The 16,665-nt window shown below is 34.9% G+C and overlaps 1 protein-coding gene and 1 long non-coding RNA gene across 7 annotated transcripts in view; one reads left to right on the top strand and one right to left on the bottom strand.

The window, feature by feature from the left end:
• syt1a (synaptotagmin Ia) overlaps nucleotides 1-16,665 on the bottom strand; it is a 226,822-nt gene that overhangs the window by 137,239 nt on the left and 72,918 nt on the right. For 3 of the 6 annotated variants that reach the window (XM_067392190.1, XM_067392189.1, XM_067392191.1), the window contains exon 2: nucleotides 727-778. The exons of 1 other annotated variant lie outside the window; for it this stretch is intronic. The gene's annotated coding sequence lies outside the window, so the exon portion shown is untranslated. Of the gene's footprint in view, nucleotides 1-722; nucleotides 779-16,665 lie in introns of all 6 variants that reach the window. 2 more of the 6 variants (XM_067392188.1, XM_067392196.1) reach the window with 1 other exon arrangement.
• Nucleotides 13,258-15,331, top strand: LOC137023957 (uncharacterized). Its single transcript, XR_010895603.1, has 3 exons — nucleotides 13,258-13,971; nucleotides 14,734-14,802; nucleotides 15,209-15,331. It is a non-coding gene; the product is annotated as an uncharacterized lncRNA (long non-coding RNA).

Here is a 16,665-nt window from a genome sequence, read left to right as displayed (position 1 = left end):
TTTGATGTGTCGTGCCGCTCGTGTCTGGTGTAGACACAGTGTAACACTTTATATGTCCCATTTTGTAATATTTGCGTTGTTATATTTTAGTAATAGTTAATATTTTCTCATCCAGTTTTTTTGAGGAGACACTGCCTCCCTTGCCGATATCTATCAATCAATCAATCAATCAATCAATCAATCAATCAATCAATCAATCAATCAATCAATTTATTCACATTGCAGTACATGCTGGAAACCATTGTGCCAGCACAATACTCTGGACATCATATTACTGCTTTTAATCTGTAATTTTGCATGTACACACAGATCATGCAACTCTTCTCTGTAAAGTCACACTACATAGTTAATTGCTAATTATTTAATGAAAATAAATACAGCTACTACTATAAAACAAACAGCTTAATATGGCAACTTGTAGCCAGTCATATGCTGTAAATTCACACACAAAAACTGTTTACAATGATGAGAAAAAAGACAGAAAGATGATAGACCATGCTATGAGCACTTGAATTCTGCTCTGTGATTGATCATATCAGTTGAAATCTTATAGACTAAGTTCAAAGTATAGCTTTATCTTAAATTCCCAGACAAATTGTTGTTCTTTGCAGTTTCTGAAAGATCTACAATACAATTGCACAGTGTATCTTCAAAGTTGTAGTGCAACATGAACAACACTATACGAATGCTGATAAGATTCTTGAGAACAAAAAGCACAGTACCTACAGAAACCACAGCCGTCTCTTTCTTTTCTTCTCCGGTTTTTCCTTTGTGTTCACTGGAAGGAGAGGAGAAAAGATCACATTAGCACAACACTGGCTCAGAGATGGCCATCTCCACCACACATTATCATCTCAGCCTCAGGGCAGCGCATAAAGTCTTGAGGGTGTCCAGCAGTGGACCCAAAGGATGCTGCCATTTGCTTTAAAGAGTGTAGAAAAACAGGAAATGATCAGGTTGCAAAGCAGGCCATGGCACAACTACAGACTTAGAGGTTTATCAAACTATACAGGGGGAATTAAGGTAAACTGGGCTAGTTTTGTCAACCATCTCAACTCAAACTATCAGCAAGTACATTTGTATGAGTATATCCACTAATCCATATACAGTGACATAAGGCAGAAAATAATTCCCAACAGAAATGTCTATCACATACTTTACTCTGACTATTCAATTAAAGATGTTTTGAATAACAGCTTTAAAGTAGCCTGAAGGCAGAGCTGTACAGTGTGCCGGTCTGATGTTCATTAATTAGCACAGCTCTAAATAAAACAGACTGTTCATTGTAGAATTGAATTACAATGTCTGAATGTCCACGTGAAGACCTGTGCAGAGGAAGTCACCTTAAATTAAATATGAAGGAGAAGTAGGTTTAAGCTCTGGAGAGTTAATGGCAATTTAATATTCTGTTAATTATAAAGTGCACAGTCTTGTGTTCCAAAATTGAAAATATTCAAGGAAAGGTAAAAGAAAAGCTTTGTTAAAACCAACCTATAACACAGACCACATATACAGATATCAAACTTAAATGCATTTTTCATTTTATAATATGTATAATTATATAGTATCCATATTTATAAATGTATAAATGTGTGTATAAATAAACAAACATATTTAAAATATATAAAAAGTATGTATATTTACTTTTACCCATTTAGAGGTTTTTCCTCATTTGAAAATAATTTCTTCTTGCCTTAAAATAGTTTGAGTGTAACTCTACATCCTTGCCTCATTTAGTATATGAGGAACCATAAATATGCAAATTAGTCTCCACCTCCAATAAATCACACCAGCTCAGACTTCCTGATCCATTCGGTCAGATGTAGTAAACGCTACACAATGGCAAGTGGAAATATTTGTTTAATTCAGCCATTTTTGTTTGAACCAGAAACTGATTCAGAAGAAGAAGAGGAAGAAGTAGTTGATGCATCATTCAGAATGGTAATTTCTTTTTATGTATCAATCTCTACAACATCGGACACATAACAGTTATTGATATGATCAGCCTTTGGCTTGACTAGGTTATCAACAGCTATTAATGTGTTGCTAATGTTACACAAACCATGTTCCTGTTCACCCTCTAAAAATCAGCATCCTTAGAAATGCTTTGAACATCACAGAAAGTCAGTGCGAAAAGCCCCGCCCCACAAGTTGAAGAGATTTGTTTTTGGTACACTGCAGTTTTAAGGAGAAAATACTCTGTGTTGACCGATGGATTTGCACATGGTTCGTCTAAAAGCATATTAAAAGCATCACATGGACATATAAACAACATAAAAAACTTGATTTTCACCACAGGGGGTCTTTTTAATTAATATCACCAAACATATAAAAGATGCTTTTTGTTTGTACAGTTTCTTTAACAGCACAGATATGAACAAAATTGCCTGACCTAAATGTGCAAGAATGTGGAATTTCTTACACAATATTTGACAATAATTTCATAATTTACATGGCTGCTGTGCTCACAGTGTATTACACCCATGAATTTCTCTACTCCCTCTCAACATTCATTCTTTGTTCCCTTCTCTCTCTTTCTCTAATATAATTACATTTTATTTTCCCCCAGTTGCAGATGATGCCACTCTTCATTATTTAACTTCCAGAAAGCATTTTGAGACTCAAGTGATAAACACGCAGACACTAATTCTAGACAATTTACCACCATTTAGTATGATTTATTATACACCGCTGACCACCAACAGGAGTATTCAATTAATAAAGCAGAGCTGTACGCTTGCTAAGTCTATCAATGCCCTTCTCGAACAGACAATTTTCACCTCTATATTTCTTGTGCAAATTCTGTAAAATACTTTCCATTTGATGGTTAAATCAGTCAAGAAAACACTTATAATTTTCCATTTGAGATAAATGGACAATCACATAACAAAAAACAAATTAAATCACTCTGTAAACACTCTTGCTGTGTGTGGATCGGGTTTCGCTTTAACAGTATGATCTCTACACCTTAATAAGAACACTGTTTAAGGCATTTACATGAGCTGCACGTTGTTAGGTTATTAAGCATAATTGGCGTAAGATCATGCATATAAACATACTTATCTCACATGCATCTTTCGTTTTGATGATGTGAAGAGGTGAAAGATGTCATGTGGCCCGAATATGTTCTTACATATGTAGCAATATACTATCTAATCAAAATAAATAAATAAAAAAAATATTGCAGCCTTGCTTATCAGTGATGAATATACTGTCTGAGATGTATTTCACTTCAAAAATGGTTAATTTAACATTTAAATGCTTTTAATCAATGTAATCCAGTAAAACTGAATGCCTCTGAATTACAAATTAAATACATTACCAGAGGCTACCACTGAACTTAATCAAAGCATCAAAACGTATCTACATAGGTCTTTCAGGAGAGAGAGAGAGAGAGAGAGAGAGAGAGAGAGAGAGAGAGAGAGAGAGAGAGAGAAAAGGAGAATGCCACTTTTCGGAAAAATGTCTAAAATGTGTGACTCAGATTTGCAAGAAACAATAATGTTTTATGCATTAGTTTTTTTTCTGAAATAAATGAGTTTTAATAAAACGTTCTTCTAACTTTATTGGATATAGAGTTAATATTTAGGCTTAAGTCATGATTTCCTACTGAAAGAAACAATCTCATCATTGTGATGAAGTGTCTAATTTGCTACAGAGTGGCAACAATACCACACTTTCTGTGTCAAGAACTTTCTTTCTTTGACATTTCATATTCACCACCCCTCGCTGATACACTGCGTGATCCGCTCTCATGACTCAGCTTCAAATTTGCCTCACAAAAGGCCAAAAGCCAATGCTTTTAAAGCTCATCTTGCATGGTGAAGGCAGCTACAGCAAGCAAAGGGTAATGACTAAGCCACAGCATTTAGCATTGGAGCCCCTGTTGGTTTTACCCAACAAAACTGAAGAACAACAAAACCAAACAATGGCCATATTGCGGAGGTTTAGACTGGATAGCCACACATTCCACTTATTGTCAGAGAAAAAGTTTTTAATTTATGGAGGATCAGTGCGCCAAGGTGACCTAGTGCTCATTAGAGAGAGCAGTAAAAAGCACATTGGACAGATGGGAGGCCACCTGTTAAAAAGCAGTTTCATGACCACAATTTTATTCTGCATTACTTTCAGCCCACCACATCATTTAAATACAAGATCGCTCTATAAAAGTTCAGGCTTTTCAAAATGGTCCTCCAACATAAGAGGCCCACTTTTCAAATGGTAATTACACAATTTGAAACGCCTTTTATCATGGCAGAAACATGGCTTAGTTTTGGATGCAACAAAAAGTTACTTAAAGTGACACAGTGGTATCATTTAGAAACAAAGATCACAAAGAAAAATCTCTTTAAAAATCTAGATTTAAACACATGCGCCAGGTTCTCAGAAATTTAGTTTTTGGGTCCGTGTACATTCGGATAATTTGTTTTTTCGTTTTTGTCTTTTATCACATATTCGATTCTTCTCATGAACATACATAAACTAATCTATCTTATATTTTTATTTTCATCGCGCTTTCTTCTAATTTGCCAAATGGAAACAATAAAACCAAAATGGATAAAGAGCTTGAATCTTCGATCTCTACAAGGGTGGGAATGAATGCCCTTTTCCACTGATTGTAGCAGCAGATGACTATTATTCTATTGCGTGAAACTGATGACGGCACTGTCTGATGTTTGGTTGACCAATCAGTGGAAAGAGACGTTTTATTCCCACCCATGTAGAGATCGAATATCAGGCTGTTCATCCATTCTGGTTTATTGTGTATTCTGGTTTATTGTGTTTGCATTTGGTGAATTATTACAAAGTGTGATGTATAAAAACAACAACAATGATGTATGACTTGCATTCTATAGGTGAACAGAAGAGCTGCTTTATAATTGAATTTGTTTAATAAATAATGAATTTTGCAACATCAACACTGTTATTGAACTGAATTGAATCAACACTGAACTGACTCAAGTGTGTAATACTGACGCTATTGTCTTTTTAGAGCTGCTTTACAGCAGCATTTGAATTTGCCTCATATTTGATTAAGTTAACATCATAGATTCTGTTATTTTCCTGTTTATTACTGTGAAGATGCTTCGAAACAATCTGTATTGTATTAAGGGCTACATAAATAAAGGTGACTTGACTTCAATATATTTATTTATGTTTACACAGTTGTACTGTCCTGACATTTTTGACTGTGCACCCAAAACAAAATATAAAAATACAATTTTATTCAGAAATTTTAAGTTTAAGTGAACAGATGGGACAAAAAACATGAGAATCACATCACAGACCCACAGACAATAATAAAATAAACAAAACTGATCAGAAGAAAAAAAAAAAAAAGACAGCAGTGCAATTAAAAAAATTTTAAGAACTGATCAAAGCTCTGTGTGACTCTTGCTGCTGATTGCTTTTGCTCAAACACAGTCTGTACTCCATGCATAATCCATATAAACTCATCTCATCTTTGCCTTAAAGCCACATAATAACCCAGCGGCCATGTCTGCTCATAGCTACACAGGCAAGCTGGTTTGGGACTGAGTGGTTATGGGAAATTTATGAGAGAATAATGATCATGAATAATTAGAAGGGTTGTGTATTTTACATGGGTTTTTTCTTCTTCCTTTTTTCCTAAACAAAACAACAAAAAAAGTACTGCATTAGAAAAAGAACTATTGTGGTAGATGTTATTTCTGAAAGGCTGAAAGAAAAGTACCCACATTCACTGAAAAGAACACAGAGTGACCCAAAAGTTTTCAAAAACTTTTAAACTTAAAGTCACAAAAAGTTCCCTTTCACTGACAAAAAAAAAATAAAATAAAAAAAAAACTTCAGTGAGGCTACATGTTATAAGATGACATAAGCGAACTTAAAAGGGCATCATTTTGACTTATACAAAGGTTGACGATGAAGGTTAATGCAGTTATTGGCTCTGGGATTTTTTTTCCTATCATGTCTTTTCCTCCAATAAGAGTGGTCTTTGGTAAAAGGCCACAGAGCTAATTGCAGGTTTTGATAGGCCATATACCTCTTCTTCCTGCAACACTGACAGCACAGGGCAGCTACTGAAGCGGTGTAATTGGACCTTTTTAAAAATGGAAGAAATAGTCTAGGCGGAACATGAAAGGCAGATCAGAAGATTTCATAAGATACCCAAAAAAATACCCATTTTAAATGTTCATAACTGTGCCAGTCAGTAAAAGTTTACTTGGAAGAAGTGTGTGTGAAAGAAGTTTCTTAACAATAACCATACATATAGCAAGCAATAATTACACAGCCAAGCACAGAAGGGACACATTGAAAAACTACGGTGGTTCATGAGATGTCGGATACAACTTTTAACAAGGATAAAAATGACAAACGACAAAATGCTACCAGTGACAAAACCTAATTATTTGTGTATATACACTACCAGGCAAAAGTCTGCGGTAAGAAATTATTATTATTTTTTTAAACAAGGATGTGTTAAATTTAGCAAATATGACAGTACATTTCATAAGACTTTTACATTGTTAAAGTCCCCCTGTAGTCAATAATTTTATCCCTTAAAACTCATCTTAGATCACCAAAAAAGTTTTTTCCTGTGAAAAAAAAAACAAAAATCATCTTGATGCGTTAATATAGCTTGAATGTAATGTTTATTATATGCACATCAATGAATATGTAAATTAACTCCGCCTCCACCCACTCACACCAGCTCAGAGATCCACTCAGTCAACTTACTGAGGTACACGCTGCACAATGATATCACTTTTTACAACATTGGACACATAACGGTAATTAATATGATTAGCCTTTTGCTTGACTATGTTATCAAACAGCTAATAATGTGTTGCAACAGGAACCAATCAGCTTGTGCCATGTAGTTAACAAGGTAATTGTCAGCAGGTTGCGTTAAGGACCGACCCATCAGCTTGATCCATCTAGAGTTTCATGACAGAACTTGGTATTGTATCAAGGTTTGTTGATAAGGTAGGAAGAAGGTGGGAAACGGCAAATGATCAGCGTAAACGTTAATCACGAAAACAAAACAAGAACTTAAAATGTCTCAGGCCTGGTCCTCTCTCGTCTTCCACTGTCATCACTCCTCCTTTTATCCATCCGTAGCTTATCCATGGGACTCGAGACCATAGTGTTGCGCAGGTGTCGATCATAAACATTCACTCCACCGACCTCTCTCTAAATTGGGGGCAGTTGTGGCTAGTGTTGTCAAAAGTACCGGTACTTCGGTACCAAGTCGGTACTGAAATTTTGAAAATGTGACGATACCAGCATTTCTGTAGTACTGGGAGTACCGAGTATCCGGGTATATTCGGTACCCACTGATAGGGCTGTGCCAGTATTTACGTGAATATGACACAAGTGAAGCACAAAGCTTTGTTTACAAAAGAAATAATAGGTTAGCAATTAAATGTGACATCGCAGCCATGGAAACATTTTGGTTAATGCCGAATGAGAGAGGTACATGAGTCCATACATTTAAGCATTGTCGGGTTTGTATTCTGTTTTAAGAATCGTGATCTGGTCACCTGATTAGCAGAGAATTTAACAATATCCCATTAGTTATTCCACTGAACATGGAATCTCTGTTTCTTTTCTTCTTCTGTTCGCTTTTAATTAGGACTATTATATTAGCATTCTTTACTGTGGTAAAGTGGAAAAAACACAGTAGGACAGAAACCTTTTTGCTTGCATGTCAATTTCTATTTAACACAGTTTGTGCTTGTTATTAGACATTAGACATAAGGAACATCAAATTTATTTGTATAGCTCGTTTCACACACGCCGGCGATTTTTAGTTTTGCTTTCTCTGGCAGCATAAAATCAAACATAGCTTGAATGTCTGAAAATAAATCTAGCTCTTCAGACCTTTTACAACAAGTGTCAGTTGCTTGTAACATCAGGATTATTAAAGAGAAATGGTCTCTTTCCTGCTCGTGTCCCACATCCCTCTCAAAGCGCAGAGCGGCTATATGACGCATCTTTGTGTGGAAATAAAAAACTAATGTTTTTTTTTTAAATAATATTAAACGTTCTTATTATTTAGGTTACAATTATTTACTGATATTTATTTCATTGTTTTACAGGCTGTAGTGTGTCGTTTCACTGACATAATAGCTAAAATAAACGCATGTCTATAACAAAATGGATGTTTGAGCATTTGTTTATTTATTTTTTTATATTTCATAATTTATTTAATTGAGGTATATATATATATATATATATACACACACAAGCGCTCCAAATATTTGTATGATTACCATCATATTTAATGTTTTTAAAATAGGCTAGTTAAATAAAATAGTAAAATAGTTCCAACAGATTTTCCTGTGGTATCGAAATTGGTAACGAGTCACCATAAATAGAACCATATTTTAATGGTATTGGTACAGAATACTGGGATTTTGGTACCGTGACAACAGTAGTTGTGGCCTAATGGTTAGAGAGTCAGACTTGTAACACAAAGGTAGCGGGTTTGAGTCGCAGTACCAGCAAGAAATGTAGGTAGGTGGGGGGAATGAACAGCTCTCTCTTCCACTCTCATTACCCACAACTGAGGTACCCTTGAGCAAGGCACCTAACCCCAATTGTTCCCCGGCCGCAGCAGCAAAAATGGCTGCCTCTTGCTCCGGGTGTGTGTTCACGGTGTGTGAGTGAGTTCAGAGTTCCGACAAATTCCGAGTATGGGACACCATAATTGGCTACACGTCACATCACATGCACTCTTAAATAAATAAATATTATATATATATATATATATTAATATATATATATATATATATATTATATATATATATATATATATATATATATATATATATATATTAATATATATATGAATCTAAATCGGTAAATATAGCGAAATTCATGGTAGCAGTTGGGAGTTCACGGATATCCCTAATGCTCTGTCATTGATTCTGTATAAATCTACTATGGTTCAGTAACATAATCTTGTGGGAACAAAGAAACTGCATGGCTTCAAAATGGAACAGCAACATGCACTTCTCCAAAACCACATATTACCCCAAATGCAATGCAAATAATCCATTTTCGACATTCAAAGCAAACTGTTCATTAAGAAACAACTCTTCATGGCATGCCCAGAAACTGCACAGCTTTTGCACAAAGCCTAATTAAATTCCCCATAGTGCTCAGTTGTCACGCAAAGAGCTGTGGAGAGAAACAGTGAGAGTGTGAACACCAGATATAGCAATATAATTGTGGTCCCACTGGCCGGTACCTCCCAGCTGACTGCTGAGGCCAAAAACTACAACATAATCTGGGTAGAGGTGTGATGTACATCATTGTAGCGATGCAGCAGAAGCACTGATTGCGATGGCCTCCAAAGCAATTTAATGTTAAACACGGGTGCAACTGCATCTCTGATAATGTACATGACTCAGACGGGCATTGTCGGCTGGAGAGAACTTTTTGGTACAGGCCAACAGAGAGAGGAGAGCCAGACAGACGGCAATTAGAAGAGTCAACATTGCCTAAATGTAACAAGCTGCAATTTGAGCTCACACGCTCGAGTCTCCCTGGAAAATGGCTAAAATGAGTCTGGCTTCAACATGATTTTGAAATAAGTATCAGGGGGGCTGGTCGGACAGTTAGATGGGCCAACACAATCAGGTGCTGTCTGAGAGAGAGGTGGATTCACAGGCTTTAGGCTCATTTGAGGCTCTGAGACAAAATCACGTACCTTATAAAGATGACAGGAGTTGTTTACTCTTCATAAATCATACTAAGAGAGCATTTGGCACATGGTATTGTTGAAGAAACAGATGTGGGACAAACATTTTAGCTCATGCTCAAACATTTTTATTAGAATATGAAGACTCTACCTGAATTGTTTTTTTTTTTTTTTTCTATGGCGCATGACTGAAACTCACAAAAAAACAAGTCCAGTAAAGCTGCATGATAAAATTATATCACGATTTTTTGGTTTCAAATAGAGATAACGATTCTTCCACAATTCTGAATATACAACAAGTAATTTTCTGGAGGTTCTGACAAAATATTAATTGCTGGAAAAATGTTTAATTAATTTGAATGAATTATTTAAAAAAAGGTTTTGAATGAATTCAATGACTCATTAAACACTTGTTTCATTACTGGATGACTCAGTGTTTTTGAACAAATCTTTTGAATGAATGAATGATTCAATGACAAATGTTTTAAACAGTCTCCACCTAGTGGTGTAAGATGTAATTGATACAACCGTTATTTGAAGCACCATGTTAGTTTCAGTAGGTGGTTTGCTCTATTTTGATCGCTATCGTAAACATCAGTGTTTATATCCTAACTTTAAACTTTAATCTCAGTACTTCGATCATACCGGAGCATTCAAATCTGTGTTCATGCTGCTCAGCCAGAGAAAGCAGTTTTGAACCACACAGTAGTTGTTTCTTTGTTACAAATCTTTTTACAATTAATCGTGCAGCTCTGATGTCAATGTCATATTATTTTGGCATTGTTTCCATGACATTTAAGCACACAATTCTCATTAATGTAATGTGTACAGATGTTTTAAATGTATTTATTAAGTAATTTTCGATAATTCTAAATGGTAACTCTATATCTGTGCATTTCCATTTTAGAATTATTGTGAGATACATTTAAAAACAATATCCACATTACAAGATATAGTCAAAATTGTGAGATAAAGATATCGCAATTGAGAGATATCAGTTTACAACTATGAGATTTTGAACTCTTTCTTATAGTATGCACAGATTTTATGTATTTTATGTCTATTTATTTTGCATTACAATAACGAGAATGAAGTCTTAATTACAAGGGTCTTAGAAAAAGCTTTAGTGCCTAAAAAAATGTTTTTGGAGATGACTGAAACATCACAGGTTTGTGAGATTCACCCTGAGTGATCAAACCAGTTAACATACAACAATCAAGCTGTCTCAAAACTCCCATCACAGTTATCCATCGTCTTCTTTGCTAGTTACTCTTTTTCCTTTTGTACATGCAGCTATGTAAATAATCAACTCTGAAATGATCCAGTACTGTCAGTGCTGTGGGTTATTGTAGTCTCTTCCATTTCGATTAATTTGAGATATATAAAAGTACAGTAAATAACCTTTACATACCCCTCTCAAAATGCTGTTCCACCTTTCATGATCCTAATTAAATGTCAACAAAGGATCCTTTGCTTCTCTGAAGCTTTTTATAAATGACCATACCCATGATTCTACTTCTTTGACAACCACAAATCTACCAGCGAGGCTGCATTTTTTTGAACATGCTTTATGTTTCATTGAACTGGGGTATCACTAGAGGAGATTGTATCATTCCGACAATAACTAGCATAACAGTGGTCTATGTCTATTCATGGCTCTCATTAAGCTCTGAGATGAGCCAGAAAGCCAAGAACTGTTCAACAGAGATGTCCTGCCTTGTGTGCTATAATAATCAAGGCCTCATTTCAAGATTGTTGAAAAAGTCTCAATTTGGGACCCTGATTAATGATCAGGTTTCTTGAGAGAGTAAACATGGCCTTTCTTTAGACTTTAAAAGTCATATTTAGCATAATGATCAATGATCAGTAAATACCAACAAGTTCATTGTTTCAATAATCCTGGAGTCAAGATCATGATCGTCTTGAATTGTCTAAGAGAATAATGCTGTAGGACTGTACAGTTAGAGATTTAAAGGACAGTCATCAATTGACCCTTCAAGATAAAGCAATTTGGACAAGTCCAGCAAAAAACAAAAAAAACAAAAACAAAAAAAAAACTAAATAACACAGCAAAAAAGTAGAAATGGAAATATACTGTTTTTCTGGCATGCTGCCACCCACCTTTCAGAAATCAATCGAACTATGACCTTCGTGAATGACATACCGGCAGTGAGCAAAGGAGAAATGTAGAGGTGAGTGTTTAGTGCCAAGCAATTTAGATGTCAAGGAATTGTAAGCGATTTGTAAGCTAGACTACAACTACATTTCCTCTGCCCTAAACCACCAACCTGCAAAGGCATGTCAGCCAACATAATGTCAGCAAACCCATTATTTGATCATACTGTAAGGGTTTTATGATTAGCTAAGAAAATGGCCACACCTATAATAGAATACCTGGAGAAAGGCATCTGTTAGCACTACCATTTATTTCACTGGCAGGTGCTTGACATAGGAAACCCTAGAAGTGAAGTTTCGAATATTTATATAGTACTTAAATGTATATATTACATTAATATTACAATAAAACAATAATATTGTATTCAAATATTTGAGCTAAAAAACAAACTGATTATTTGTTTATTTAAATGTTAATTCATAAGAAACACTTGGAATTATTTATTTATTTGTTTTTTAAGATTTTGTAACCATTTCAGAATAAGCATAATTATATCCAGAAAGTGCTTACATTACACCTTATATTTATATGCAAAGTGTAATATATACACTACCAACTTTGGGTCAATAATATTGTAAAATATCGTTGCAATTTATCAAGAACTGTTTCATGTTTTATTTTTAAAATGTAATTTATTCCTGTGATAGTAAAGCTGAATTTTCAGCATCATTATTAGAGTCTTCAGTGTCACATGATCTTACAGATAACATTGTAATATGATGATTTGGTGATTGAGAAACAGTTCTTCGTATCATCAATGTTGTAAACAGTTTTGCCGTGGATGGATGGATTGATGGATGGATCATTGATTCAAAACAGATTTTTTTCTGAACAAGTACTGTCACCTTTGATCAATTTAATGTGTCCTTACGGAATAAAACTTAATTTCCTTAAAAAAAAAAAAAAAAAAAAACTATGCAAGTGTAAAACATCAAAGTTGAATTCACCAGAGTGACCTTCTGATGCCAGTTGGGATGCCTTTTCACAAAGACTCCGGTCATGAGTTTCAATGCATTTGATAACAAATGTGCTGGAACATTTCCTAGATCATTATCAGTGAAAATGGAGTCTGCACATCACAGTTAGCGATGCTACTTCACAGGCAGCGGCTAATTACTCCAGACTTCAAAGTGGCACAGGCTGGGAGGAGACGGAGCCACAGTGGGAGACCTGACTGGTCTGACTTCATTTGGTTAAAGAAAGCACAACAAGGGGCCGTGCAGTTGAGAGGGCATTGAGATGCTCAAAGCTCACAGCTTCTTGGATAAAATTGCTTATATTAACATGCATCTTACAAAGAAAACCGTACTCTAAATTGGAACAGGGACGGAAAATGAATCATCCATTGAAATATATTAGTTGAATGAGTTAACACTCTGAGGTCTAAAAACGCGCCGGCGCGTTTTGCAGTTTTTTTTTCACATTGCAGCAAAACAGACTTAAAATACTCCGTCATTTTTTGTCATAGAGACATAAGTAATATATCAATTGAAACTATAGAATGTCTTCTTTTTTTTGTGTACACTCACAATCAAAATAAAACTTTGTGCTTTTTAAAAATAAATAAAATATACAGGGTGTGCTGTCCTGCCGTCTCCGTCTCTGCAAACATCGTTCTAAAACGTCACTAAAAGTAACTAAAATAGATGGCTTATACATGCTACATGGACATGAGAGATATGTCTTTGGAAAGCTTTAAGTGTCTACTTTTAAACAAAACAAATAAATTCTAAAACAAATATTCTCCCTTTATGTAATCAGTATAAAAGTAAAGAGAGGTACTGTTTCTCCTGTCTGACCTAATTATCTTTAATGTGTGCCCGCCCACGCGCAGAGCGCTCTATTCATAAGATAATGTGCTGAGGCGATTTATGCAAACTGTAAACGCCCCTAACAGCGTCTTAAAAAGCATCAAGTTTCATCAGATTCATTCGCTGTCCTTCGCGTTTGGAAGATGGCACACTACACAGGTGAGCAGGCTCTTCAGATGGTCCTGGACAGTGAGGAAGTTCACTCTTTCCTCGGAAGAAGAACACGACTCTGACGATGAACGTCTGCATTTTGAAGAGCGACTTGATCCAGCTGAAGATACAGTTTCTGATGAGTAAGTGATTTAGTTTTACTTAAATTATTTGACGTGTTTTTTTTTTCTATATAAGCGTACATATATTTGCCTTATATTTACATCTATCTATATAACTATATATATAACTTTATCTCATAAAAACGCTTATAAATAGAATGCTTTTCTGTTGATATAGGGCCTACTTAAATTATTTATATAAGCGTACATCTATATTTGCCTTATATTTACTTCTATCTATCTATCTATCTATCTATCTATCTATCTATCTATCTATCTATCTATCTATATATATATATATATATATATATATATATATATATATATATATATATATATATATATATATATATATATATATATATATAACTTTATCTCATAAAAATGCTTATAAATAGAATGCTTTTCTGTTGATATACTCAAATTATTTGACGTGTTTTTTTTTTATATACAAGCGTACATCTATATTTGCCTTATATTTACATCTATCTATAAATATATATATAGCGTATCTAAGTACCGTATATGATAGGCGTGAATGTGCTAAAATATGCTTGGTTGTGAAATGCGCGAACATGTTGCTATTTGCTAAATGTGCTAACTGATATAGCAGACTGTAAACGTTTACACATTCGCACACTTTGTCCGGTAATGGCCAATTGACAGACATATACAGCATGCTTGTATACCTGTTACTTTCCTGTCAGTTATGCATAGCTAATGGTATGAGAGTATTATCTTATATGCTAATAATAACAGGGTTTTTTTTACATTTTTTTTTAGGAATGTGGATCCATCACTCTCACATTCACCTGCAATTCCCACTAGGAGGGCACGCAGCAACACAGTTGAGTAAGTACACTTTTACCCACTATATGGTAGGCCTATATTGAAATCTGTAAGATTTTTCATGTTTTTAAAATAAGTTTCGTCTGCTCACCAAGGCTGCATTTATTCAATTAAAAATACAGTAAAAACAGTAATATTGTGAAATATTATTACAATTTAAAATAACTGTTTTCTATTTGAATATATTTCACAAAGTCGTTTATTCTTGTGATGTCCAGCATCATTACTCCAGTCTTCAGTGTCGCATGATCCTTCAGAAATCATTCTAATATGATGATTTGCAGCTCAAGAAACATTTATTGTTTACAATTGTTCAGAAATGTTTCATAAGTAGCAAATCATCATATTTGATGATAATATTTGATGATAATATTAATAAGATTCATATTTGATGATAATATATTTGCAGAGCTCTGTGGTGTGTCGTCACAGAAAGCAGCTCCAAAACGGACCAAAAGTGACCATGTACCGGTTCCAGGAGCAGAGCTGACATCAGATGCAAGGAATAATGCCACCGCTGGTCATCGGAACTGCACGCTTTGCAAAGTACAGCTTGGTAAAAGGCAAGACACACCTTGGAAATGCCAGGCATGTGACATTTACTTGTGTCTTCAGTTGAACTGTTTTCAAAAATGGCACACAGATGTGTGACTGTTCAGATTCTCTGTTCACCACCTCTCACTGACCATTGGGCTGCAAAGATTATCTATATGTGATCAAGCAGGTTATGTATAGGGTGTAAAAGTGGGCTTTTTTTTATAAACCTTACCTTTATTTGCCTGTATACACAAAAAATGTGCCTTTGACCCTAGTTTATATGTGGATTATATTGTTAACTTTATTTTAAATAAAAAAGAAAAAAAACAATGATATGTCTTGTCTTTGCATTTTCTTAGTTGACTCAGTCACATTCCTGACTGAATGGCTCATTATGCGGCTCATTAGGGGCAGGGTCTTAATCTCCCCAGGTGTAAATCACTTCATTATTCATGAAGAGTCACACCTCTTCGCATATGGCCTACCTAAACAAAAAGTGTCTTAGAAATTTAAAATCAATACAATGTTTTATGTGTCAGAGTAGGGAGGATCATTTCCACATCATTTTGAAGCAAAAACTCTACACTAAAATATACAATTCTCAAAAGTCTTGTGAAAAAACATTTAGTATGCATTTTTAGGTATTGTTTCAGTTACTTTTTTTTTTTGTTTTTTCAATAACCACGCATAAACATTATTCCTTTAAAAACACAAACATGTACATACATGTTCCTCACATATTATGGTAGCCTAGTTTGTGCTGAATACAGTGTAATGACACTTTTGTCATTAATATGTTTATAACCAACTGATAAAAGCACAAATGTCAGGGCATGTCAAAACTTCTCCAGGGCCCAAAATCAGCCTCAGACTCCAGAGGGTTAATTATGCAGGTACTTAGTGCCCACATCTTGTATATTATATTGCTCAGAAAAGTCTACCTAAAAACAAAATGGAGGCCAACATAATCTCCCATCTCTCAAGCAGCCTGTTTTGTGGAGATAGCCAGCCTCATTTCCATTAAAAGCTACTTTGCAATGCTTGTTATGCAACACAAACAGAAGGTAAATGGGCAAACCCTAAATGCATTTCTAAATAAGATGTGATCACAATCTATTCAATAAAAGTGGAAATAGAAGTAATGGGCTGGACAATGGATTACTGGAGCGGTTGGCAGCAGGAACACTGGCATAATATCCGGCGCTCAGATGAAAACCTAGAAAACAGCCTGTGTGACTTTTATTAATATGGAAATCTCAGGCCTCATCTTCTGAATTTCATTTTGCAGTTTGTTCACACCACCAGCCTGAAAGTTAACATCCAATTATG

The sequence above is a fragment of the Chanodichthys erythropterus genome, chromosome 8 (genome assembly GCF_024489055.1).
Source record: "Chanodichthys erythropterus isolate Z2021 chromosome 8, ASM2448905v1, whole genome shotgun sequence".
In the NCBI taxonomy this organism is placed as follows: Eukaryota; Metazoa; Chordata; class Actinopteri; order Cypriniformes; family Xenocyprididae; genus Chanodichthys; species Chanodichthys erythropterus.
Note: the sequence above shows the minus strand (reverse complement) of the source record. Positions and strands in the feature narration are given on the sequence as shown.